Below are 25,340 nucleotides of genomic sequence, written 5' to 3'. Positions count from 1 at the left end.
GCGTAGATTACAAAAGGTGCCCTAAAACATCATTACATCAGGGCACTGAGATCTGGTTTATGCAACGACTTGTAATGAGGGCCGGCCAAAACGCCGAAATTTCTCCCGCAACATTAGACATATTGTTCAATGTTGCGCTCCTCTTAGTTCGTGGCATCATTGACATGCACCCCAAATCATTAACCATGTCACAGAAGACGATTGATTGTAAAACATTTTATTCGCCGGGAAGAGCTTGGCAAGAGGTCGCGTTAAGTGGTCGAGAGTACATAGCCCTCGACGACTTTGTCAGCCCACTCCACCGCCAAAACTTGCGTTCTGGGGTCAGAGCTAGCCAGCACGGTCTCCCACCGCTCGAGAGAAGGAGCTGTAACTAGATCACCCGGAGGTGGCTCTATTTTGCAGTCACAAGACGATAACGAAAGCGTGTTCGACCAGTTCAACATTCCCGCCTTGGGTATGTGTCATTAAGCCTGAGGACATCATCATCATCATTAGTTAGTTCAGCATTACCGGTTGATGCCTTCTTCAAGGGTCATTCAGGACAACACCGTCTAGTAGTGGTTCCCTCTCTAAGTTTATTCTCCAACTCTTTCCGGCTATATGGGCGTCTTTTTCAGGCGTCAAAGGACGCATTTATTTCCAAGAAAAATCAGCGTCGATGTAGGCGTTTCAGTTGCGTAATCGGCTGGTGATGGCGACTCGTGTATTTTGTTGTTTGGTCTTTTACAGCTCCACTTTCACTAAAATTCGTCTTTTAGTGACCAGAATATGGCACACTATCAATAAAGCTGAACTCATTTTTGTTCTTAGTCTCCCTTTACGCCCTTCTAAGTCTCTCTTTGTAGTTTCTCCGGTGTTCTTGCTCGCTTCTTTCTTTCTCCTTCCTACCGACATTCCTGACACAAAACGTGTTGCCAAATGAGCACAAGTTCTTTACTGTGCGCTGCAACAGAGATGAATGCTGGAAGCTGCTATGCAAAACAACGTATTTGAACAGAAAAAACGCTATTTGCGCACTGGCCTTTCTAATTCGCCATGTAATGAGGGAAGAAGGAGAAATACATAGGCATACTGGACATGCGGTCAGTAAGGAGTAACTATCAAAGTGAAACAATAACGACAAACTATAAATATATGACTATCACTATAAACTATAACTAATAAGGAACAATAACTGTAAAACAAGTAAGGAGAAAGTATGGAAATGAAAGAGAGCGGAAAAGCGCACACAATTACTTTCGCATACAGCAGTCCAGACCGGTGCATATTCGTTGTATGAAGGCATTTTAAACTTTAGATATTTCTGGCCAGTGTGCTTAAACGACCAAAAACACCACTCTACAAGAGGAAGAAGCATCTACAAAATAAAAGATAGGTACCAAACACCTTAGCTGGATCAAATGTCCAGACACGCTATTTGAACTCGGGCATTTCTTTCTTCCGTCAAGCGTCCATCCCTATTGTTTTCGACGACTCAGCGTCGTTAGCGTCATGACAAAAAACAAATTAACCCGGTGCGAGCCTTCCCTCAGTCGCGAATTATGCAGACACCGCCTAACGAGAAAAGGCTCATTTGAATGTACAATGCGGAAGTGAAGAAATGCACAGCAGGCAGCGAGAAGCAGCAAAACTACGCTGAAAACCTCATGACATGCAAATATGAGGTCATGACCTCCTCGGTGATGCGCCACTCACCCGGAACTTAACTGCACTGACGTCACCGCGTGAGCTGCCACAAGCGTCGGCACAACGCAGCCGGGCGAATGGTACGGCAGCCATGTTACGGCTAAGAGTCACGTAGGTGCTAGCGCGTTAGCGTCTGGAAAGATTTCTTCGAATCTGTGTTTCGCTTCTCATGGAAGCTCATGGGCTTGAAGGGCATTGTATAGCCGCTCCTTTATTATCTACTATGCACCAAAAAACGCTTTTCTGGGGGGATAGAGAGTGGAGGAACCAATGCAAGGTGCATACATGGTCTGTTCTGAAAGTAGTAGGACTCATTTTTTTAAACAAAATTTATTCAAGATAATAGTACAAACGATTACAATTTTTCAAGGTAGCACCCTTCCGCACCTACACGCTGCTGCCAATGAGTTTTACAGTTTTCGTATGCCTCCAGGAACGCCTGGACCGGAATGCTGTTTAGCTCCCTCGTCACGGCCTGTTGAACCACCTCTACCGATCCGTAATGTTTCCCCTCGAGCGTCGACTTTATTCTCGGGAATAGAAAAAAGTCTGGCGGGGCCAAGTCGAGGCTGTAGGGGGGCTGAGGCAGCGTTGCCGCCTTGTGCTGGGCAAAAAATCGGTGTCCTCATTCACATGATGAAGAAGATCCTACCGGTTGGCCTTTTGCTCCTCTGACAACACACCCGGCACCAACTTCGCGCACGATTTCCTCATGGATAAGTTTTCTGTCACGATCTCAAAAACTTGGGTTTGAGGAATGCTCAAGTCATCAGCAGCTATTCTGATACTCATTCTACGATCACTGTTAACTAGTTTCACTCGCTACACATTTTCGTTGGTCTTGCTGGTCGAAGGGCGTCTGGAGCGGTCGTCTTCCTCCACTCTTTCCTTACCTTCTCGGAAAAGCTTGTGCCGCTCAAAAAACACCTGATCTACCCATGGAAGCGTCACCGCAGGCCTCCTTAATCATGTTGTGAGTCTCTTCGCCCGTTTTACCAAGATTTACTCAAAATTTGATCGCGTATCACTGATCCAGTAAACGCTCGACGATTCTGCGTGACGAGATGTTTCGACAGGGGTTCACAGTAAAAGCGACCTCCTCTCTTCAATAGCCGAGAGCCGACTGCCGATTTTCCCCAGCATTCCCAATATCCCCCTTCAACGATCCTGCACGCGCAGACCACCTCTCGTCCGCCCGTTCGCCCAGGAAAAAAACCAGTCCTACTACTTTCAGAACAGACCCTGTAAATAGCTAATGAGAGACGTTGCGGAATGGAGACACAGACCAGCACTCTGATGCGCTTTGCACTGTGAATACGCACCAACTCGCCCAGATGAGAGCTTCGCTTAGTGTTGGAGTCAAGTTTTTTTGTCACAACTTTTGTCCATTCTCGTACGATTGTGAAGCAAACAATCTTACGCAACAAAAGCCTAGATTACGTGCCTCTGTGAGAAAATTAAAGAAGTAATTAAAAAAAACAATCCGCAACACTTGCCCTATTAGTAAGTAGGATGTCAGAATACTTAGTGATGCGGCAACAGAAACGTTGACATTGCGCAGTAGAGGATTTTTTTAGTAACTTCAAAATAGTCTGCCAGCAAGTGAACAATCGTGTTATGTTCTCTGGCGCATTTGGTGTCGTGGAAAGTCGTGCTCTGGTGCGCCGCGCGATTATCGGAACTAGAATCTTCCAGACTAATCCGCATGCAATGCCTACGCGAGGAATTTTTGTTTTTAAACAAGCCTCTTCACAACATATTTTACTGTCGAAACAAGCCAAGCTGAATTAAAGCGAACAGAAGCTGCACGAAGAACTCGCCGTGGTGGCTCAGTGATTAGTGAGCTCGTCTACTAATCCTGACTACGCGGGTTTGAACGCGACTGCAGCGACCGCGTTTCCATGGAGGCGCCACGCGAAAAGCGCCCGTGTACTGTGCGGTGGCAGTGCACGTTAAAAATACCCAGGTGGTAAAAATTATTCCGCAGACCTCCACATCGGCACTTCTTCCTCTCTTTCTTCTTTCACACCCACGTTCCTCCCTTCCCTTACGGCGCGGTTTAGGTGTACAAGGAGAAGTGGGACATTTAGTGCTTCATTTCTTTTTCTCAAAAAAAAGAAGGACACTGAATAAAGAGTCGGAGAGTACCATAATGGCGCGTGCTTGGTGTGGGACAATTCACGGAAGAAATTAAATCAAGATAATTGCGAAAAAATATGAGGTGAAAAACGCAAAAATGCCTAGAATATAAACGTCGGTACCGTTACTGCATGATCTCCTATACAGTTATCATTATTTTGTTTAAGCAGTATCTCAGAGAGATGCAGGCATCAGTTGAAGACTGAAGCAAACGACGATTCGAAGGTATACTAGGCGTTTCGCGCGCACCTAGTGCAAGGCGAGTCACTGTGCGCGGCGGAGGCGCAAAAAAGGGGGCCGAATCCCATGGCGCACCGCGAAAGCAGTTGGCCCACAATAAAGAGAGTCAAGCATTACCGCCATCAGGAATGCATCAATCGGACGAAGTCGCATTACTGAATAGGAAAGTACCGTATTAGCTTGGTTCACTTCAGTGTGTCCCAGTGGAAACAAGTATGCACCCTGGAACTTGAGGTACAGAAAAAATGAAGAGCCCAGTGAAACATGCGATGAACTGGTAGCGTCAAGAGAAATCATCATCATAATCATCATTATCATCAGCCTGACTACGCCCACTGCATCACCACTTTATCCATGTAACCTTCTTAATCTGATCCGCCCACCTAACCCCCTGCTACGCTTGCTTTCTCTTGTATCTTGAAATCCACTCCGTTACACTTAAGGACCTGCGGTTATCTTGCCTTCGCATTACATGCCCTGCCGAAGCCCACTTCTTCCTCTTGATTTCGACTAGGGTGTAATTAACCCACGTTTCTTCTCTTACCGACTCCGCCCGTTTTCGATCCTTTAACGTTACACCTATCATTTCTCTTTCCATAGCTCGCTTAATTGTTTTTAACTTAAGCTGTACCCTCTTCGTTAACCTCCACGTTTCTGTCCTATAGGTGAGTACCGGTAAGATAGAGCTGTTGCATAGTTTTCTCTTGAGGGATACTAGGTAAACTGCCATCCATTATCTGAGAGAACCTGCCATATGCGCTCCACCCCAACCTCGTCTTTGTAGTTATTTCCCTCTCTTCATCCGGATCAGCCGTAACTACCTGCCCTAAGTAGACATATTGCCTTACTACATCCAGCACCTCGCTACTAATGCGAACTCCTGCTCCCTTGCAAGACTGCTAAACATCAGTTGGGTTTTCTGCGTGTTAATTTTCAGACACACCGTCCTGCTCTGCCTGTCTAACTCATTGATCATGCTTTGCAGTTCATGTCCTGAGTGATTTAGCAAAGCAATGTCATCAGCGATCGCAGGTCACTTATGTTTTCTCCATTAACTCTTATCCCAAACTGTTCCCAGTTCAGGCCACAGAATACCTTCAGTAAACAGACGGTTAATAGCCCTGGCGAGACCGTGTCTGTTTGCCTGACACCCTTCCTTATGGGAATTTTATGCTGACTTTATGGAGGGCTATAGTAGCTGTGCAGTCGTTATAGACATCCTTCAGTATTCGCACATAACACTATTTTACACCCTGATTGCGCTATGCCTGTATGACAGCTGAGGTTTCTACTGACTCAAATGCTTTCTTCATAATCAATGAAGGCTACATATAGGGAGGGGTTGGTGATATTCTTCGCCTTTCTCTGTCACCTGATTGATAGTGTGAATATGGTCTATTATCAAGTATTCTTCACAAAAGCCTGCATGTTTTGAAGTCGAGTCCTTGACGTCTCCTTTCTTATGAATTAAGAGAATGTTAGCGATCTTCGAAGCTTTTGGTACGCTCGAGGTCACAAGGCGTTGCGTGTACAGGGTGGCTAATTTTTCTTGTACAAATTCCCCTCTGTCCTTCAACAAATCTGCTGTTACCTGATCCTCACCAGCTGCTTTCCCGCTTTCCATTCCTCCTAAGGCTTTCTTTGCTTCCTCTTTCATTGCTGGCGGGCTGTCCCACTGCTGTACGCTATTGTCTCTCTCATTAAAGTTCAAGAGAAACAATGCTAGTGTTTCAGTTCTTCAGGCTCTCGTACCTCCTTTGCCATCGTTCCTTTCTAAAGTGATCATGACCTTAAAACGCTACCTTTTAAAACAGTATGGCCAGAAAACAGGGCTAACAAAGCCAGGCAAATAAGCAAGAGTAATAATAAATGCATAAAAACAGCGAAATAAGGTGGCCTGTAAAATTCGCACCTCGAGCGCTTTCTAGGCTTTCAAGTGAGACAAGTGGCAGTGCCCACTTCTAAGGGATTAAAAATGTGTCCTTGTTTTTTCATCCATGTCAGCACTATTTGGTGGAAAAGACCAGGAGTACAACAGGTGACCTCGGCGAGAAAAAACTAGGGCGATTTCTGAGCTGGCGCTGGAGAGCTGGAGGGCTTTCTCTATGCGCCATCACTCTCCTCATTACTAACTCGACTCTTTGATTTTTCAATGTGCCTTCTTCCTTCATCATACGAGACAGACGAAGTGTTGTTAAGTGCTACTTCGTTAATTTACGATATAATGAATTGCTCAATTATATCTTTCTGAATGGCCAGTTTTAGTAGTGCCTCTTCGCGTACTTGTAGACTCAGGTTTACATAAAGTCAATAGAAAATTCTAAACAGTTTCGGCTGCTGACCCGAAAGACGCGGGTTCGATCCCGGCCGTGGCGGTTGAATTTCTTTGGAGGAGAAATTCGAGGCCCGTGTACTGTGCGATGTCAGTGCACGTTAAAGAACCTCAGGTGGTCGAAATTTCCGGAGCCCTCCACTACGGCGTCTCTCATAGCCTTAGGCGCTTTGGGACGTTAAACCCCATAAACCAAACCAAACCAAACCACCTAAACATTAAAAATCTTTGCGTTTCAGCAGCTTCACAACAAAGAGCAGTGAGTGGATGTATAATTTGCAAGCACCGTCGACGTTTTACTACCTCAAGAATCTCAGTGAAGAAAGTTTTATTACACCAGCTGTTGAAGTTCAAAAAAGTATTTCATGTCACAACCAAAGTAACGTAGCCTCCATAGACTTTGGCGGTTGCACGTGCAGGTACCTCATTTCCTAATTTCCAGTGCATGTGCCAAGCATTTTCACCTCTGGAGTTGAGAAACAGACTGAGGTCGAAATTCGCAAATATTACAAAAGCAGAAGCGACTTCCGCGGTACACTGCGATTCCCTATATTGTGAGGGAAGGGCTATTGATATTATAATATTCGTTGTGTGTGTTACACCAAGTGTTCATGGAAGCTTGCGTGATGGCCTTGGTGCCCTTTTCTACTAGCGCAGCAGGACAGAATGGAAGTATTGGTTCAAATATGTACATATAGTTATGTACATGCCGTAGGATATCAACAGTTTTCGCAAGTTATGATGTATATTTATTTGGCTCCACGGTGTTTCATCGCCTCCAGGCACGTTCGAAAACACTCCATGTTTTTACAATCACGCTGACTGCAGAAGTAGAAGCAGATCTGTAGCAAGTACAGACGTGTGCGCAGAAGTATATCAAACGTGTCTGTATTGACAAGTGTGACATATAAAATACAATCCACTTCGAAAATCTCACAGCTTGCATTTGTATTGAACCTCACACTCTCTTTGGCTGGCTACTTCGCTATCGTCGACTCGTCCCTCCCGCTCCTATCATCTGGCCCCTATATTAGTTGTGGTCTCAATGTTTGTCGTTATCTGCGAACTCATTGAAGCAGGCCAACTCCTAACCGGCGTTACGAATGGTTTCATTCGAGCACATCTGCGAATCTACTCCTGGTCTTGTTGCCATACATCTGTAGATAGAGGACAACATGAGGTAATATGTTTTTTCACAATTTACGCTGCGTCTGGGCATCGCGGTTAGTTTTTACACAGTAAAGGCTCTATTAGACACGTATTAGGTTGTCTGCGGCAGGATGATGCTAAAGGCGCAAGTAACAGCACGCCTATCAGAAGCAGAAACTAGTCACGGCAACATCTGAAGATCACGTGATAACAACCTCATTAATAGAAAGCGACCATTCTCACGTTAATCGTCGACGCAGTGAGAATTTCTGTGCTATCTGCGGCCATGTAAACACGATCTCTTGATAAGAATATGCGCCATATGGCAACCTCAGCAATGTGAAGCCCAAAATTGGGAGGGTTAAAGACGTAAAGAACTTCTGTTCATCCAGTCCTTCCGTGTCATTAGGTTCTTTCTCCTCTCCTGCACCTTGCTAGAGCTGAAGAAGTGAAACATGCGGTGCTTTCCATCGTCTGAGCCCATGAAATACGTAATTTTTCCCACGAGGAACTTTGCATCAGCGAATGCAAAGCATAACTGATGACCAAGCATCGGTGTCTTACTTTTGGGCAAGAGCTGCATGCGGCGAACCTTGTATAGCCAAGACACTTGGGAGCTAACAAGATTAGATGGAGAACGTAGTACATTTGTTAGTCAGCAGTGCAGAATTAGTTTGCTTGTGGGAGGAAAGAGAATTTCTCCCGCCTTTGCAATGCGCCAGCGTCTGCTTGCTAGAGTGATGAATGAGCAGCTGCTTTACCGGCCCAATGTGGCTTTCCTCCATCTGTCGTAACCTTGCAAGTTTCTGTTCCTTTCCGATAATCGTCATGGGCACAAAAACTGGGTAAAGGAATACAGGGAATCAACGACAAGGAAAAGATTCCTCCAGAAAGTCAGGGAGAAAGGGAATCTAAGGCTTCCTCAGGCGTTGTTTATTGATCACTGCAAAGGAAAAATTGGTACAATAAATTTACGCAGAGAGAATTCTTGCGCTCACAATGAAGCGTGTAAGCCATGGCGGTACAAGTGAGCCAGAAAGCGCTGTACGTAATAGTATACACATTATGGAAGGGGCCACTCTGACAGAGAAAACCAGGCACACCTCTAGCTATACCGGAAGCTCAGAAGGACGGTGCATTTGTAAGCACCAACGAGCTTGAATTATTCAAAACAGCTCACAACAGGAGAAAATAAAGAACCTGCTCAAGAAAACAAACGGCTAACACAAAGAGTAGGTGGCCTAAAGCAGTGTTCCCGGACTGGCAATGTTCAATTTAGGCTGAGCTGGCCACAAAAGGTGAACACTGCCGAACAGTTTCGCAGTGCATCGGGAATAAATACGAATACCCGGTCAATAAACATGACATTGAAGTTGTACATTGCCTCCCTCCCAAAAAGAGACAGAACATTATCGACAGCTTCTGGCCTGAGCCAAGAAAAGGCCCAGTTCTCCTCTATATGGCTAAGAATGCTAGGCTGACCGCAGGAACCATTCGATTCATGTGTAACAAAGAAAAACAGTGTACACCAGTGATCACCTCATGCCAGAAGACAAAAGCGGCTTTTTGCCCAAGCAGTGACTCTCAAGAAACAAAGGGATTGGCAGTACTCTGTATTGATAACCGTCGCATGAAGGCCAGAAAGGGACCCGATAGCTGCCATATATCGCGTGGGAGTGACCACTTGATCTCCGCTTAACTGAGCTGCATTGTTCTCCCAGCTTCATTATGCACTATGCTTTAAAAGATACAGAGCTTTTTTGAATCCCCATCGCACATATTGTTTCTTCATCACAACACGCGTACCCTTTTGAGACACTTTAACGTCCACGTTAATTTTTGACGCTGCAATGTCGTTACTTCAATCTACATCAGAGCTCGACGCGGCCGGGCCACAGCATAAAAGCCACCCAGCAAGCGTCCACTTCGGGCACGACAGCGCACCAAGGATGACGCACTCACGATGGTTAATGTTACAGGCAACTCTCACCTGGGCGGTGTGTTCTGGGCCGCTTGGAACGAACCAATACCTGCCTACCTACCTACCGCCCACCTCACCTGCTACGATGCGACGGACGCCAACTTTGGATGAAGCCTGCTTCTTCGTCAGACAACCCGGCACTACTACATCAGAGCTCGACGCGGCCGGGCCACAGCATAAAAGCCACCCAGCAAGCGTCCACTTCGGGCACGACAGCGCACCAAGGATGACGCACTCACGATGGTTAATGTTACAGGCAACTCTCACCTGGGCGGTGTGTTCTGGGCCGCTTGGAACGGACCAATACCTGCCTACCTACCTACCGCCCACCTCACCTGCTACGATGCGACGGACGCCAACTTTGGATGAAGCCTGCTTCTTCGTCAGACAACCCGGCACTACTACATCAGAGCTCGACGCGGCCGGGCCACAGCATAAAAGCCACCCAGCAAGCGTCCACTTCGGGCACGACAGCGCACCAAGGATGACGCACTCACGATGGTTAATGTTACAGGTTAGTTACCTGAACAATGCGACTTGCGTTAAAAGTAGCAATTACTCTCTTTTTGCGGTGTCGTGCCCCCCAGCGTTGAATGATTTCTTTAAGCGAGTGTTAGCATCTTTGTCGGGTATTTGTTTCACACTGTCTGACATTTTGCTCATGCTCTCGGGTGATGTAGAGTCAAACCCTGGCCCAATGTCAAAAGCTGAGGCTGAAGCATTTGTCGAGGCTCTGGATGCTATCCGTAAGCTAGAAGAACAACATGCTTCATTACTGGAGGAAATTAAAAACGCAAAGGAAAAGCAGGTAGCAACTGAAAATGAAGTTCGACTGCTGACTGCTAAAGTGGCGGCATTGGAAGCATCCATATCCTCGAGTGGCGCAGCAGAAGACAGGGCAAATGCTGATGCTGAAGCTGTGCTTGGTGTCTCGAAACGTTTGACAGCCATTACGTCAAGATGTGACGACACTGAAAATAGGATGCGGCGCTCCAATCTACTCTTCTTTGGGGTAGATGATGACGAACAGGAAGAGTGGGCAATGTCTGAAAATAAAGTAATTAATCTCTGCTGGGATAAACTGGGTATCGCTACAACTGGCCAACAATTTGAACGAGTTCACAGACTGGGCAAATATGATTCTGAAAAGCAGCGGCCTATTATAGCTAAGCTCACGTATTTTAAGGACAAGGAACGCATCCTATCTTTTGGGTATAAACTGAAAGGAACAAATTTTGCCATTCGTGAAGATTTTTCACTTACAACACGAAAAGCCAGGGCAAAGCTGATTCAGTTCGCAAAAACGCACAAAATGAAATTCAAGCTATCGGTTGACAAGCTACGTATGGATTCACAAACATATGTTTACGACGTCGCTACTGACTCAGTCATCCTGTCTGATCGGTAGCCACTACCCATCTCTTGTGCTCGCAACTATCAAAAACCTAAACCAGCCGTCGTCTCTTCACCTTTATCAATTTCATTTGCTAACATCAGAAGTATCCTATCAAAGCGCGCTCTTGTCACATCTTTTCTGGAGGACAGTGATCCTGACGTTATCGTATTCACTGAAACGTGGCTGCACCCCGATATCGGTGATCATGAAGTTATTTCAGCCTCCAGTCCATTCAACATATACAGGCGTGATCGCCCGCATAGGCGAGGGGGCGGAGTTCTATTAGGTATAAGGAAATCAGTTGCTTCCTTTGTTATTGATACCGATTCGGATCTCGAAATAATCTGGGCAGCAAGCATGATTTCTTCTAGAAAACTTCTAATAGGTAACTGCTACCGAGCCCCAGATTCTGACAATTCTTTTTTAAATAAACTTCATGACAGCATGGCTAAGGCGTTTCAGATCTTTCCAGCCGATATCACTTATCTATTTGGGGATTTTAACTTTCCGCAGATTGACTGGACAGAGCTCTCATCCCCTTGTAATGCCTCATTAAGATTCATAAACATGACTTTAGATTTTAACCTATTTCAAGTAGTTACCAAGCCCACCCGTGGCTCCAATATACTAGATCTCATCTTTACAACAGCCCCTGAAACAGTCGGTAACATTTCATACTTAGATGGATTTAGTGACCATGGTTTGCTTCAAGTGACTATTAACATTCCGCTTCCCTTCACTGGAGTCACAAGAAAGCAAATTCGCGATTACAACAGAGCTGATTATGCCCTTATTAACACCGAACTCGAAGAGTTTGCCGACAAAATACTACTGCCTTTCTTTCAAGATAGGTCAATCAATGATAATTGGATTCTCTTCCGAGAAAAGCTGTCAGAATTAGTAGCCAAATACGTCCCGCTCATCACTATAACTAATGATAAATCCAACCCTTGGTTCACGAAACTCCATCACAGAATGAGAAATAAGAAAAAACGGCTGTACAAAAATGCAAAGGGCGTGAGTTCTCCAAGTGCTTGGAATAAATACAAAAACTATCTAAACACTTACTGCTCTGCTATTTGCGACGCTAAAGATAAATATTATTCACAAGACCTTCCAGCACTGCTCAAGAACAATCCCAGCAAGTTCTGGAAGGTAATAGGTCGGCGTAACATTAGTAACGATATTTCAATACATGACAACAACAACATTCCCTACTCTGATGCTGACAGCGCAACTGCATTTAACTCATTTTTCACATCTGTATTCACTAGAGAAGACAGTTCCTACATTCCTTGCGTGCCCGATTTTGACTACCCATACATGGCTCCGATTGATATTACTCTCGAAGGCATAACCCGATTGATCACTAACCTGAAAGTGTCTTCTTCATGTGGCGTCGATGAAATTAATTCCAAAATATTAAAGAACACCCTATCCGCGTCTAGTAACATCTTACTTCATATCTTTCGCCAGTCATTATTAACAGGCATGCTTCCGAATGACTGGAAAATAGCAAAAGTGGTACCAGTTTACAAAAGTGGCAATAAACATGCGCGTGAAAACTATCGCCCAATTTCTCTAACATGTATCTGCTGCAAGATGCTCGAGCACATTATTGCGTCTCATATTTACGGTCACTTGGAATCTGTTCATTTCTTTTTCCCCAATCAGCATGGCTTTAGGAAAGGCTTTTCATGTGAATCACAGTTATTCGAATTCACTACTGACCTTCATTCGAACATGAACAACAACTTACAATCTGATTGTGCATTCCTCGATTTCGCAAAAGCATTTGATCGTGTCGCTCACTGTCGCTTAATATCTAAGCTTTCGGCGCTCAAACTAGATGCCCTAACTTTGTCATGGCTCCGTAATTTTCTTTCGAATCGGCAACAGTTCACAGTCATTAATAATCACTTATCTCCTCTTTCTGATGTTACGTCAGGTGTGCCACAAGGGAGCGTCCTTGGTCCCTTACTTTTCTTAATTTACATAAATGACCTGCCGTGCAACATTTCATCCCGCATACGAATATTTGCTGACGATTGTATTGTATACCGATCCATAAAGAGTACTGACGACCACATTTCACTTCAAAGTGACCTGGATTTAATTCATGATTGGTGTAGAACATGGCTAATGACCCTAAATGTTTCCAAGTGTAAAATAATCTCTTTTTCTCGAAAATCGGCAAACTCTTACTTCCCTTACCACATTAATAACAACATATTAGGTCGGGCTACTCAATACAAATACTTAGGCGTTCACTTCTCACCGAACCTTTCTTGGACTGCTCACATAACCACCATTGCTGCCAATGCTTCACGATCATTAGGTTTCCTGCGGCGCAACTTACAAAACACTACTGCTAATGTGCGTAAACAAGCCTATATAACTTTTGTTAGATCTCAGCTCGAGTATGCGTCTTCCATCTGGTCTCCTCACCAAAAGTACTTAATTGACATGCTAGAAGCAATCCAAAATAGGGCTAGTCGATTTATTTCGCGAAATTATAGTTTTCAATCAAGCGTTACCCAAATGAAGCTGGAACTTTCTCTCCTTCCATTAAGAACTCGTCGAGACATAGCCCTTTTATCTCTGTTTCACAAATTAATCCATGCCACTCAGTCACCTTTATCGCACCTGCAACGACCCTCTTATTCATCAACCAGATCGCACAATAACCTCAACTACACGCGCATTTATGGCAGTACTCACGCCTTTAACTTTTCTCCGCTCCCACGTGCTATATGTCTATGGAACGATCTTCCAAACTGCATTGCATCGCATCGCAACCACGGCACGTTTCATAATCATCTGGTCAAACATTATATAGATAACACCTAGCACGTTTTCTTTGCCCGAGTCATGCCTGTTTTTTTTTGTTTTTTTTTTTTGTCGCACCCTGTTTATCAGCCCATTCGCCTTCCTGTGTATTTGCTCATGTTCTTTTTTTTCCCGTTAGTATTATGTCGTATTTATATTCTATTTTTTATTTAATGTTTTTCTGCATGTATTTTGTACTGTCGTGATAATTTGTAATCAGCTTTTAGAATGTAACAGTGTTTGTTTCTACGCATTTTTGGTTTCTTCTAGCTACTGTTGCACATATATATTGCTCCCCCCTTACTCAATGCCTCCCTGGAGGCCTGTAAGGTACCTGTAAATAAATAAATAAATAAATAATATGTTAATTCAACATGTTAATTGAGTCTTGATCACAGACTGCTAATATTTACCTCGATATCAAGCTAACTACAGCCATCATAAGCTCTTTAGCCATAACGCGTGCTCACTCGCTCTTGCCTTTTTTTTTTTTGACGAATGAAAAGGGCGCATGTCACTTATCGGTGCACACGCAGCTTGAGAGAAGGGAGAAAGAAGGAAGTGAAAGAGTAACAGGAGAAAGAGGTGTCGTATTGGAAGGCTGCGGAATAGTTTAGACCATCTGGAGATCTTAAATGCACTGACTCTTCGGCTGTACTCGCCGCTGCTGCTTAGTGGTGAGGGCGCTCGGCTGCTGATCCCGAAGACGCGGGATTACTTATTACCAGCTGTGGCAGCCTAGTTTCGGCAGAATTGAAATGCCAGAGTTTCGTGCGATGTGCGTTCATGGTAGAGAACCTTCGGAGAAGGTTAAAATTAATCCGGAACAATGCACTGCCGCACTTCTCTCGCTTTCTGCTGAAGCCTTCACTCACGTAGCGTTTTAAGGGCACACTGAGAGATAAGGCAGTTGCTGCTCATATTGCTCATGAAAACGAAATACTCTCTTTGCAGCCTTCAACAAGAACGCCGCGCAGAAAGGAAGGAAGAAAAATTATGAAGAGGACGCGGCGGAAGCGGCTGCGATCATTGCCGAGTGAAAGAGAAAGAGCCAGTCGGCCAGCACCTAAACCACTCGCACCGCATGCTTGATTAACAGCGTCTCAAGCAGTGCTTCGGATATCGTCGGCTTCGTCATCTTTAATCCGTTCGCTCTGTGCCGCGGATGTTTGCGAAGGCCACCAAAAGAAAAATAGGTGTCGAAGAAATGAAACGCGCCTTTGCGGACATGCAGTGAAAATCTTCCACCAGCGTCATAGATGTGCTGCAGGTAGAACAACCTCAATTAATACGCCTTTCCAGATTGGAGGCTTCTGTTGCCCTTAAAATGTAATTCCTGTACCATAGGTGGCGTAATTCATTGTGTGCAAGTGTTTTTTCGTGCTGCCCTCATTTCATGTTCCCCTGACTTGTTATAGATTTGGCAACGAAAATAAAATGAGGTAATGGCCGCGTGATCTAAGCCGTGAGAAACGAAGCTGATGTGTTCCACCACGGCTGGTTGAAATCCAGCTCGGAGCAGAATATTTTTTGTGCAGGATATTATTAGGACTAAAAGTTTTGCAATGATTCGGATAAGTTTCCCACCACTTTCAGCGTCAGCTTCTCTCTTATGTTTAGCCATGCCGAATAAACTGCAGCGTTTTCATTTGGCCTTGCCTTATACTTTTTATACAAGACCATCATTTATTTATCTTGCTAGTTCTTTAGTTTTGTTTTTGGGGCCGATCGAAACTTCCGCTTCGCCGAACTTCGCGTTCTCTTTGATCCCGGAAGCCGTCCTTGTCGAAACGAGCTACGCCCAGAGCCGCAGGACCGCCGAGTGTTCATTTTCCCACATTTGGCTCTCGTTTGCAATTCGTAGCGAGAGTCTTTATGTTTCCCTTTTTTTTTCGTGGTCCTTTTTCTCTTGTACTTGAAATACTATTTTTACACTGATCCTGCCAGAACCGCGCACGCGAAAGTTCGTGCCCGCCCAGGATAACAGAAGGCGTTGCATAAAAGTGCAAAAATCTTATCAAGGTAGGCAGGTAGGTAAACTTTAATGATGAACATCAGGAGAACGTTTCTTGAGGCTTGTGGGTGGGGTCCTCATTCCAGGGATCGACTTGAGCTGTCAGACGGACCTGTTTCATGAGGGCTCTTTAGTCCTCGATACGATCGCTGATCAGCATTACCTCCCCCCGCTAAAATGCCGTGTACTGCTTCTGTAAGTGGTTCGGTTTTGCGCCGAATCCCCACGAAATGTAGAAGAGTGATAAGGGGGGGGGCTGGCACCATGTGCATGTGTCAGGGTTAGGAGTTGGGTGTATGAGGTGAAGTCTGTGGCAATGAGGGAATGTGTTTGTTTGAATCTGACGCCAGGAGATAGCGTCCTGGGTGTCTAATTTTTTGTGAGAAGGAGGGCGTTTTCGGCAGAAGAATGCGATATCCCCCACCGCACAAATCTCTCAGCAGAGAGGAAGCGGTTACTTGGAGACAATTACAAACAGGCTATTTCCCAGACCTACATATACTAAACAAAATACACCCTACGATATAAGCGGACAAATGTCCCTGGTGCGACGAAAAACCTACTCTATACCACATCACATGGGCCTGACAAAACATAGACGTGGTCCTTACAATACAAAACCCGAGTGCGGAGCAGTGGGAGACTCTGCTGTCCAGCGACCGCTGTGCAGACCAACAAGGTCTGGTACAGCGAGCTCAATGGGCGGCAATGGCCAGCGGAGCCCTGGACTGAGGGCAACCGACCACTGATTAGAGGCGGACGACTTCGACAGAGAAGGCTCCTGGGGGTAGAACCAAGACGTCTCTGAAAATGCCCCGAAACCGCAGGAAAAAGCATTAGTGTTAATAAAGTTTTCCCTTCCTTCCTTCCTTCGGCGCTGGAGACGCTGGCACTCTAAGCGTTCGTTGTGCGTAGAAGGAATCGGAATGAAGTTGAATGCGCTGGGTGGCCCCACTCGGTTAATTGCTGCTCGAGCTAAGGCGTGCGCCCTTTCATTTCCCTCCAGCCCCTCGTGACCAGGCCACGTAATCTCGGTCTTTTTTTGAGGGATTGGGAACCCATGAGTCGAGTGACGTGTCTTGACACTCGTCCTCAAAGGAAGTTTCGGTAGAGTTGCAGTGAATCCGCGATCGCATGAGCGCTGCACCCTTGCGCGTTGCAGCGCCGTATGAAAACTGAACAAGAGGCGATTTTCCGACGCCGCTGGTAAGCCGGCCATGACGCAGGCAGCGAGCGCGAGACATCGATGCTTTGAACAGACTGAAATTTCCACATCTCACTGATATCTCGCGCAAAGGCTTTGCGTTCGACGCATCGTTTGTGCGCACCTATCTCGCAGCATCCAAGTGAGAAACATCTCTTTTCACTGAGCATATTTGGGCCCTATATATTTTATTGTTTACAGCGAACCATAAAGAAAAGCACTCAACGATATAAAAATTACTTCGAAGAGGGATAAATAAAGTTCTCATCTTTGGACACTGCTGGCGACTTGAAAAAACAATCCTTTATTTACCGTGATCTGCAGTTTGTTAAGTTGCGGCGATTATGCATCGAAAATCAAAGGTACTCGTACGTTGGCACACTTCTGTTTATGCAACTTGTAAGTGCCGTAAATTGGTGTGGCCCGACATTATATAGATTTCCGATTTTAAAGCTCCTTCAGGGGCTGTATTTTTCACATTGTCTTATTACTTCCGTTTTTTTTTTTTTTAACTTGAGACGTCGCGGCAAGCAATGACGCATAGCTGGCTCGCCAATGAAACCGAGCCGTACATTGCCAATGAGGCAGAAGAAAAATAGAAAAAAATTAAGCCTAATCCTTTGGTTACTCTCAAATTATTTTCGTTCTAAAGTGGAAATTGTCAACACCACACTTTTATTAATCCCTCTTTGTGATAACTTACGTGAGAATTTTTTTTTGCTAAATGCTTTTACCAGCGCAAATTTCTGCCTTATAGATTTTTGTTTTGTCCTGTACGCAAAATTTTCTTGACGCGCCGGAACTGGAGAAACCGTAAATGCGCTCTTGACGCCGAGAAACATAGGTTTCACAACGAAGCAGGAGAGCAGCTTCCGGCCAGTCTTCTCGAGCTGATTCGGTTTTATTTCACTTCTCGATGAAAGATCTTTCTCCGCGCTAGAAGCCGGTTTAAGCATTTTTCGTTCCCTCTCTAACTATGATACTATGATACGTGCTGTACAATATATTTCGACTTTATACAACCTTTCCATGTCCATGTGTCCAAAAATGCTCGTAGGGAAATAATAAACAAGTAAATATAAAATAAAATGAAAAATTACAATATAATCCCGCGTTACTTGACATACATGGCAGTTACATCAATTTTTAAGAAACAATATAAGGGTTGAGCATCACACAGGTTGAACACAGGCTGAACAACAGAACCCCTCTAGTGTTTTGCTTTACTTTCGTTTACACTTTCAAAATACCGGGTAGCACTCCTAATTATTTCTTTTAGCGTTTACTCTAGGTATTTATCGGATAATGTAGGTTATCTCTGTTGTTAGAACCTTTCTTCTAGAACAGGTCGGGTCGATCTGGTTAGGCGGTGCTTGTGCACGCCACCGAAAATTTTCTCCCCATGGGAACACAACGAGAGAGCAAGGAAAAAATCAGTGAAACTCGTCGATCTCAGAAGAAACCACCAGAGTTAGTTGGCGTGCTCAGCGCGTATGCTGGCTGACGAATGAAGAGGATGAATGTATACCCGCGCCTGACAGAATAGACGTCTAAGAGGCATGATTTGCTCGTCATTTATTTGTTTCGTCTATGATTTGTTCGCTGCACAGGCCAGTGCAGGGGACACTCTTCTTCAGCTGTGTTTCTGACGGGAAAGCCGGGGCCGACTAGCCATAAGCAAAAATCGCAGAGTTTAAACACGTTCGAATAATAATGACGGTAACCGGACTGGCGTTGCTGACCTGCCTTCAAAGCACTGAGAGTAAAAAAAAGGAAATATAGGCAGATTTCTTGCAGGAAAATTAAAAAGCATTTCGGCATTCTGACCTAAACCAGTGAAGAGATTCTCATTACAGAGAGAATAGATGAAATCTCCCACTCAATGTTTACCAGGACAGAAAGAAAAGTTGCAATATTTTACGAAGAAAGGAAGCACCCATGCCAGTCAGCTTGGTGTTATATACGACAGTTAGCTAGAGTATGACAAGTTTTATGATAATTTAAAAAACGCATGCCAATTTCTTGATCTTTTGTTCATTAAGTTGAAGAAAATGCTCCCCAGTGCACGTGCTATCAAATCAAACGCACACAATAACAGTTTTTTTTTCGTGTGTTCAGTAACAAACATTATACGCCTGTATTCGTATTATATCACTGAAAGCTAAACTAGCAGGGGCACCCTCCACATTTGCACTTCTGGGTTGACAGAGAAATAGATAGCGTAGGAGGAGCACCTCTTCTGGCTTACCACTTTAATCTGCCATATTTAGTCGGCCTTCTGAAACGCTAATCGAAAAATCATGTACAGAAGTAAGCGTCCCTGAGAAGTCACATGTATAGCTATAACTGTGGGCGCCAATCCATTCTTGTAGGGCGCCGTGTATACGGCTTGAGAAGTCACTCTTGTAGTCATATCGAATCTTACCGAGAAGGAACCCATTGAAACCGATGATCACTTAAAAAGTACAGAGAGCATTATAGTCAGATCGTCCTAAAGAAAAAAAATTTGGACTTCTACCACAAAGTTTCAAAAAAGCGCAAAGCTCGGGAAGTGAAAACTCATGGTAAAATAATAAAATTCTTAAAAGTAAAATCAGATGCACTACATAGAGACAGCGAAAGAAGAGAATCTTTTTATTTGTTATGCGCACAGAATTTCAGCTTTCTGGCATACCTTAAAGACAGCCGACGCCGCTTTCTAAAATCGCTGCTATAACGAACCAAAAAAATTCACGTCAAAAAAGGTCCGATCTTGCTGTCGCCAATACGAGATCCTTGTTACGGCTCAAGTAATTTGCATATTCAAATAGTGCCCTCTGTCGGAACAAGTGACAACTCCGATTTCGTTCTCGTGTCGGCCTCAAAATGAACCTGCACCGCCAAGAAACGCTTCCATACAAACCGTCGGCGGCCAGTGAAAGCAGCAAAAGCACCTGAAAAATCAACAGCCATTTCCTTTTTTTGCACATTGATTACTTTTTCTTCGTTTATACTGGTCTTTTTCCGGATTGTTCTCCTCTTCAAAAAAAGTTTCGAAGGGGCAGCGCCCTTTTATATGCCTCTCACCTGCAAATTACCCGCCTTGGAACGGGCGACGTAGCGTATGAACGCGCACGGAAAATTAACTGGACAGAATTTCAATGAGTCCAGTGAAAATGCAAGACACCCAATGAACCATAGTACGAACTTTCCTCTTCTTCTCGTCCCCCCCCCCCCCCCCCCTCCCCCTTCAACTGCATTGCTACGCGACTTCTCTCATTTATGAACGTATAAGCGTTGTATAGTTTAAACCAAATAAAATTTCGTGAAGATGATAAGTCAACCATACGCATTTTTACCACAGAATTTGTTTTTCTGCGACGGGTTCTGTAAAACGCATTTTAACGCAACTGAACATCTTCTTCGGCAGCAGACGAGGCAGATCTTGCGGAATTTTTCTTTTTTTACTGCTAGGTACGACCGAGTAATCTGAGCAATTGGTTGAAATATTCTGTGAATTTACAGACGCACATCAGTTACTGAACTTAGGCTCATAAAGAATAAAACCGATGGCACGAAATTCACCCTCCTAAACGGAATAGAACACACAGCCTCAATACAACAAAACAAAAGCAGAAATAAGAAATGAATATGTGTAAACTTTAACGAGAGCATCAGTGTCGTTAAAAAAGTTAAAGGGGAAAAAAATTTGAGGGTGTTGATCTATCATGTCGTTTACAGAAGCAGAATATCGTACGCATCGCGAAAAAAAGGACTGGTTGAAGAAATCTTTCAGTTGCCTAGTGGAACCTCTAGAGGGACATAGCTAATATACCCTATGAAAAAGGAACCATGTATATAAAAGTGAGTTAAGTCGTATACCATTTCTGTAGAATTTCTACTTCGGTGCTATTGGGTAAGTGTCCGGCTGACACGACGTTGGCGCCGCAGAATGGGCTCTCATACCGCTACGACGACCTGTAGTTAATTTTTTTCCATCCACGCGAGACAGCCGTCATGGTTTAAAATCGTTTTCAAAACCTTCTTATTTAAATTTTTGTACCACACGTGGCAAGGCCTCCTTTCATGCAAATTCGCCATATTCAGAACGGCGCTGTATGAAAATGCAGCTTTTTTGCGTACAGAAGTTTCGAATTCAGAGCGTGGCAGTGAGACCTTGAGAGGTCACACAGAAGAGCACATGCACGTGCTGCACCACTATACACCTCCGAATCCTCAGCCTCGAAGTACGCACCACTACTGACTGCAAAACGAAGGGATGTGTGCGAGCTTCTAAGAGCTTGTGCAAGGACACAAAGCGCACATCGGGAGAATAAAATATCTGACAATTGAATTAAGAGCCCCGCTGAAAAGTTCTTTTTCACACGTCAGTATTCTCCGTGTTTAGGAGCTCGCAACGAATCAACAATGCTCGGTTGTCGATGCTGATAAGCATTCTCACTGTACTCTCGTTTTAAACTTTTTATAAGGAACGTCTGTTCAGCTAGCATTATCAATATTTCCGCACAACAACTCTTCATGCCTAGCTTTCTTGTCAGCAGGTGAGTCAGTAACTCAACCAGCGTATCAGGTGTCCAATCTGTCCAATCGTATCTCACGTGGAAAGCTTTCTGCTGAAAGAAAAAGACCTCGCGAACTATCTCACTATCTCACGGACTGCTGCTTTTAAAAGCGCCCGTACCCAGCCTTCAGCGCTCCATTATGACCAACGTTACTTCAAGTTACAGCGAATACGCATGCCTAAAGCGTTGTGAAGTCATGATGAGGGGGCGTTGTGAACACTTTGTTGCATAATGTGTTCGTACACATTGAATAAAGAATGTACTATACCATGAACTTTGTCCCTCCAGCTTCTTGCTACACTTTGATGAATATAAACCAGCAGCGTTGAAAGAAAATAAAAACCCTTCGCGAAGGAAAAGAAGGCGAACGGCTGACCGCTACACAGTTTCATTGGGGACAAAAAATATACTGTTATACGGACACAGAAAAAGTAATAGCATCACTTCTACAAAAAAAATTACATACTATTACCGAACTCTTATTTAGAATTATAATTGTAAATGAGTTCACTTCAAAAGCGCCCTAAACTTGTTCTAAAACGGGATCTATTTTGTAATTCTTTTTTTATTTTCATTTATTTTTCGCCACAGCCGCTCATGGCGTCAGGGCTGATCGCCTGCAAGGAATGTCGTTCACTGGCCCCTTTATGAATGCAATGACCTGGCTTATGGCGATAAGGGTGAAGAAAGAAAATCAAAACGAAAGCTGAGAAGTAATCATACTCAGAGATTTGATTCATGAATTACTTCCTATAACAGAAGCGGCAGCAGCCGCACATGCAGACAACTGGCGGAGTCACCGAAACAGGCTCATTTTTAATAAAGAGACAAATTGTTTTGCAGTACAACACTGCAGATGACATATTTTATTAGGCAGGAGTTTGTTTAAACGAATTAAAAACAAAGAATCTTCACCCTTGGCAATTAAGAACAGCGGCCTTGAAGGCTACAATGTGTGTGACGCGCTGTCCGCAATATGCCTGGTCTTGTGTTTTTATTTTTATCCATTTATCGCCCTTGTCTGCCGGTCATGAACGCAGTCGTGTGCACCATGCAGTGCGAAGAGTTCCGGCACCACTGACGCGGCAGTATATATGCTAATAGCCTATTATTCAACAGCATGAAGAGAAAAATCAAATAAAGAAATGACAAAGATGTGGTTCGTTCTAACGCACATGAGTTACTCATGTTAAGCTCATAAATAACAAAACCGATGGTACGAAGTGCGCCCTCCTAGAAGGAATGGAACACACAGGCTCAATCCAACCAGACAGAAACCAGCTATAAAAAATAAATATGCGGAAGTGTTAACGGGAGAACACGAGTGTCGCTAGAAAACTTAACGGGAAAAAAACCTTGCGGGTGGTCATCTTCCAGCTGATTGACACAAGCAGAATATCATACGTATCTCGAAAGGGATTGGGTGAAGTATTTTAGTTGCCTAGAGGAATCTCGAGAGGGACATAGCTATTGTGTCCTATGAAAAATGAACCATTTGTGTCTAAGAGAGTTAAGGCATATACTGTTTCTGTAGAATTTCTGCTTGGTGCTATTGGGTAAGTTTCCGGCAGATACAGCTTTGGCGCCGAAGAATGGGTTCACAAACACGCTGCGACTACCTGTAAGTCTTTTTTCCGGACATGCGTGACAGCCGTCAAGGTTTGAAATCGTTTTCAAAATTTCCTTATTTAAATTTTTTTACCGCTCGTGGCAAGGCCTCCTTTCGTTCAAATTCGCCATATTCAAAGCGGCTCTGTATGCAAATGCAGCTCTTCCCGTACAGAAGTTTCGAATTCAGACTATGGCAGTGAGACCTCGCGAGGCCACACAAAAGAGCACATGCACGTGCTGTACCGCTTATGCACCTCGGTATAGGTAGCCTCGAAGCATGCACCACTACTGACTGCAAAAAGAAGGGGTGTGTGCGAGTTTCTAAGTAGAGCTTGTGCAATGACACAAAACGCATGTAGGGTGAATAGAATAAAATATATAATGAAGAGCCATGAAGAAAAGTTCTTTTTCACACGTCAGTGTTCTACGTGTTTAGACGCGCGCGACCAATCAACAATGCGCCGTTGTCGATGCTCATAAGCGTTGTCTGGTGCTCACTGTTGTCTGCTTTAATTCTATTGTTTGTTCAGCTAGTGTTAACAGTATTTCTGCACAATCAATATTCATGCCTAGCTTTGTTGTCAGCAGGTGAGACCCTAACTCAAGCAGCGTATCAGGTGTCCAATCTGGCATTTCCGCCAAGCGGTGCCTGATTAGATTGTTCCTGCGGGACCTGTCCTTTCTATCAAGAGGATGTATCATTTTGTTACGGAGAAGACGAAGCTGGCAGTGGCGCGAGACGGAGCGCTCGCGCTAGGCCAGCGGCCATTAAATCATCTCTCGTCCATCGTTCATCACGCCTCGTTCTTCGGCTGGCCGCCATGTAATATTGGTGTGAGGTTCGGGGGTCCCTTCATCGCCCTCATGGTCCCGGAGCTTCGGTGTCCTGCGCCTGCCGTGGACGTCGGCCGTGGGTACCTGGTCCGCCTCGCCCGGCCGTGCCCCTACCCGCCCTACCAGAACCGACCTCGCCGCTCACCCCAGCCCCGTCCTCCGCCCGGACCACATGACACTACGAACTGACGAAGTTGCCACGACCAGATTGACCCGACCGACCCAAGACCCTGCCCGCACGTGAGGACACCGCCCCTCTGACCCTGCCGTTCGGTGCGTCCACGGACCTCAGCCGTCAGCTCCTGGCACCCTACGGCCCGGATGCTTCGTGGACCGGGACTCATTCGCCTATCGTCTCATCCACCGTGGCGGCCAGCACTTCACCACCTTGCCACTTCTTTGCCCCTCACCGTATCGCGCATCCCTTCGTGGATGTCTTCTTCTATTTACGATCGAGACGATCGCTCGGTGCCCCGGGTAATGTTACGAAGTAGACAAAGCTGGCAGTGGCGCGGGACGGAGCCCTCGCTCTAGGCCAGCGGCCATTAAATCATCTCTTGTCCATCGTTCATCACGCCTCATTCTTCGGCTGGCTGCCACGTAACAATATTTTTGATACCTAAGTTTTTTTCTAGGTCTTCAATTCGCAGAGTGGCGTCCTTAGTGGCTGGAGAAGAAGCCTCAAGTTTTGTCAAAGTATCCTCAACCGAAGCATTCCTAGCAGTGAAGACCGTAAGTTCTTGGCAATTGCGGGCCTGCCCAGCAAGTTACTCAACAGCTTTTTTTTTTCGATCTTGACCCAGCATAGGGTCCCGGGTCGGCCCCAAGATCCCCAGAGAGGAGCTGCAAAGTTCTCGTGATACATGCTGTCCAAGAACTACTATCTATAAGCACCATAAGCACAGTGGGGTCCCGCAGCAGCAGTAAGAGCTGTTCGTCGCTAAGGTAACACAGAAGTGAAATTTACCCACTTGAAAAACGAAGCCGGAAGACCTCAGGTCCATGCTGCCGCCAGACCCACTGAAGCAATTCTCAGAAGGTGATTGAAGAAGGTGATTGTTTTTCATTCCCCGGCAGGCACTCAGAACTCGCTGCGGTCCCGTGGAATACGGTTTTCACCAAATAAAGTATTATGTACGCTTTTTTTTTTAAGAGAAGAAGGCTCTTGCAGATCCCTATGATTACGAGAAAATATCTGGGGATATTTTAAAGATAAATCATACGACTTATTTCCTGCAGAAATATTTCGATTGAAAGACAAAGAGCACGTGAACTTCCTCACGTGTTCCGCCATGACACTGCTGCTTTTGTATAGCAGATGGCGATGCGTCTTTCTTCATATGCCAACACTTTCGAATAG

The 25,340-nt window shown here is 44.9% G+C and overlaps 1 long non-coding RNA gene across 1 annotated transcript in view; it reads right to left on the bottom strand.

Annotated features, from left to right (window-relative positions):
• Positions 1 to 25,040, bottom strand: part of LOC149342108 (uncharacterized) — a 113,285-nt gene extending 88,245 nt beyond the window's left edge. The window contains exon 1 of the long non-coding RNA XR_016282663.1: positions 24,952 to 25,040. This is a non-coding gene — a long non-coding RNA (uncharacterized LOC149342108). The remainder of the gene's footprint in view (positions 1 to 24,951) is intronic.
• Between the last annotated feature and the right edge of the window lie 300 nt (positions 25,041 to 25,340).

Source organism: Amblyomma mixtum, chromosome 5, assembly GCF_055824585.1.
Source record: "Amblyomma mixtum isolate Tamu chromosome 5, ASM5582458v1, whole genome shotgun sequence".
Lineage (NCBI taxonomy): Eukaryota > Metazoa > Arthropoda > Arachnida > Ixodida > Ixodidae > Amblyomma > Amblyomma mixtum.
Note: the sequence above shows the minus strand (reverse complement) of the source record. Positions and strands in the feature narration are given on the sequence as shown.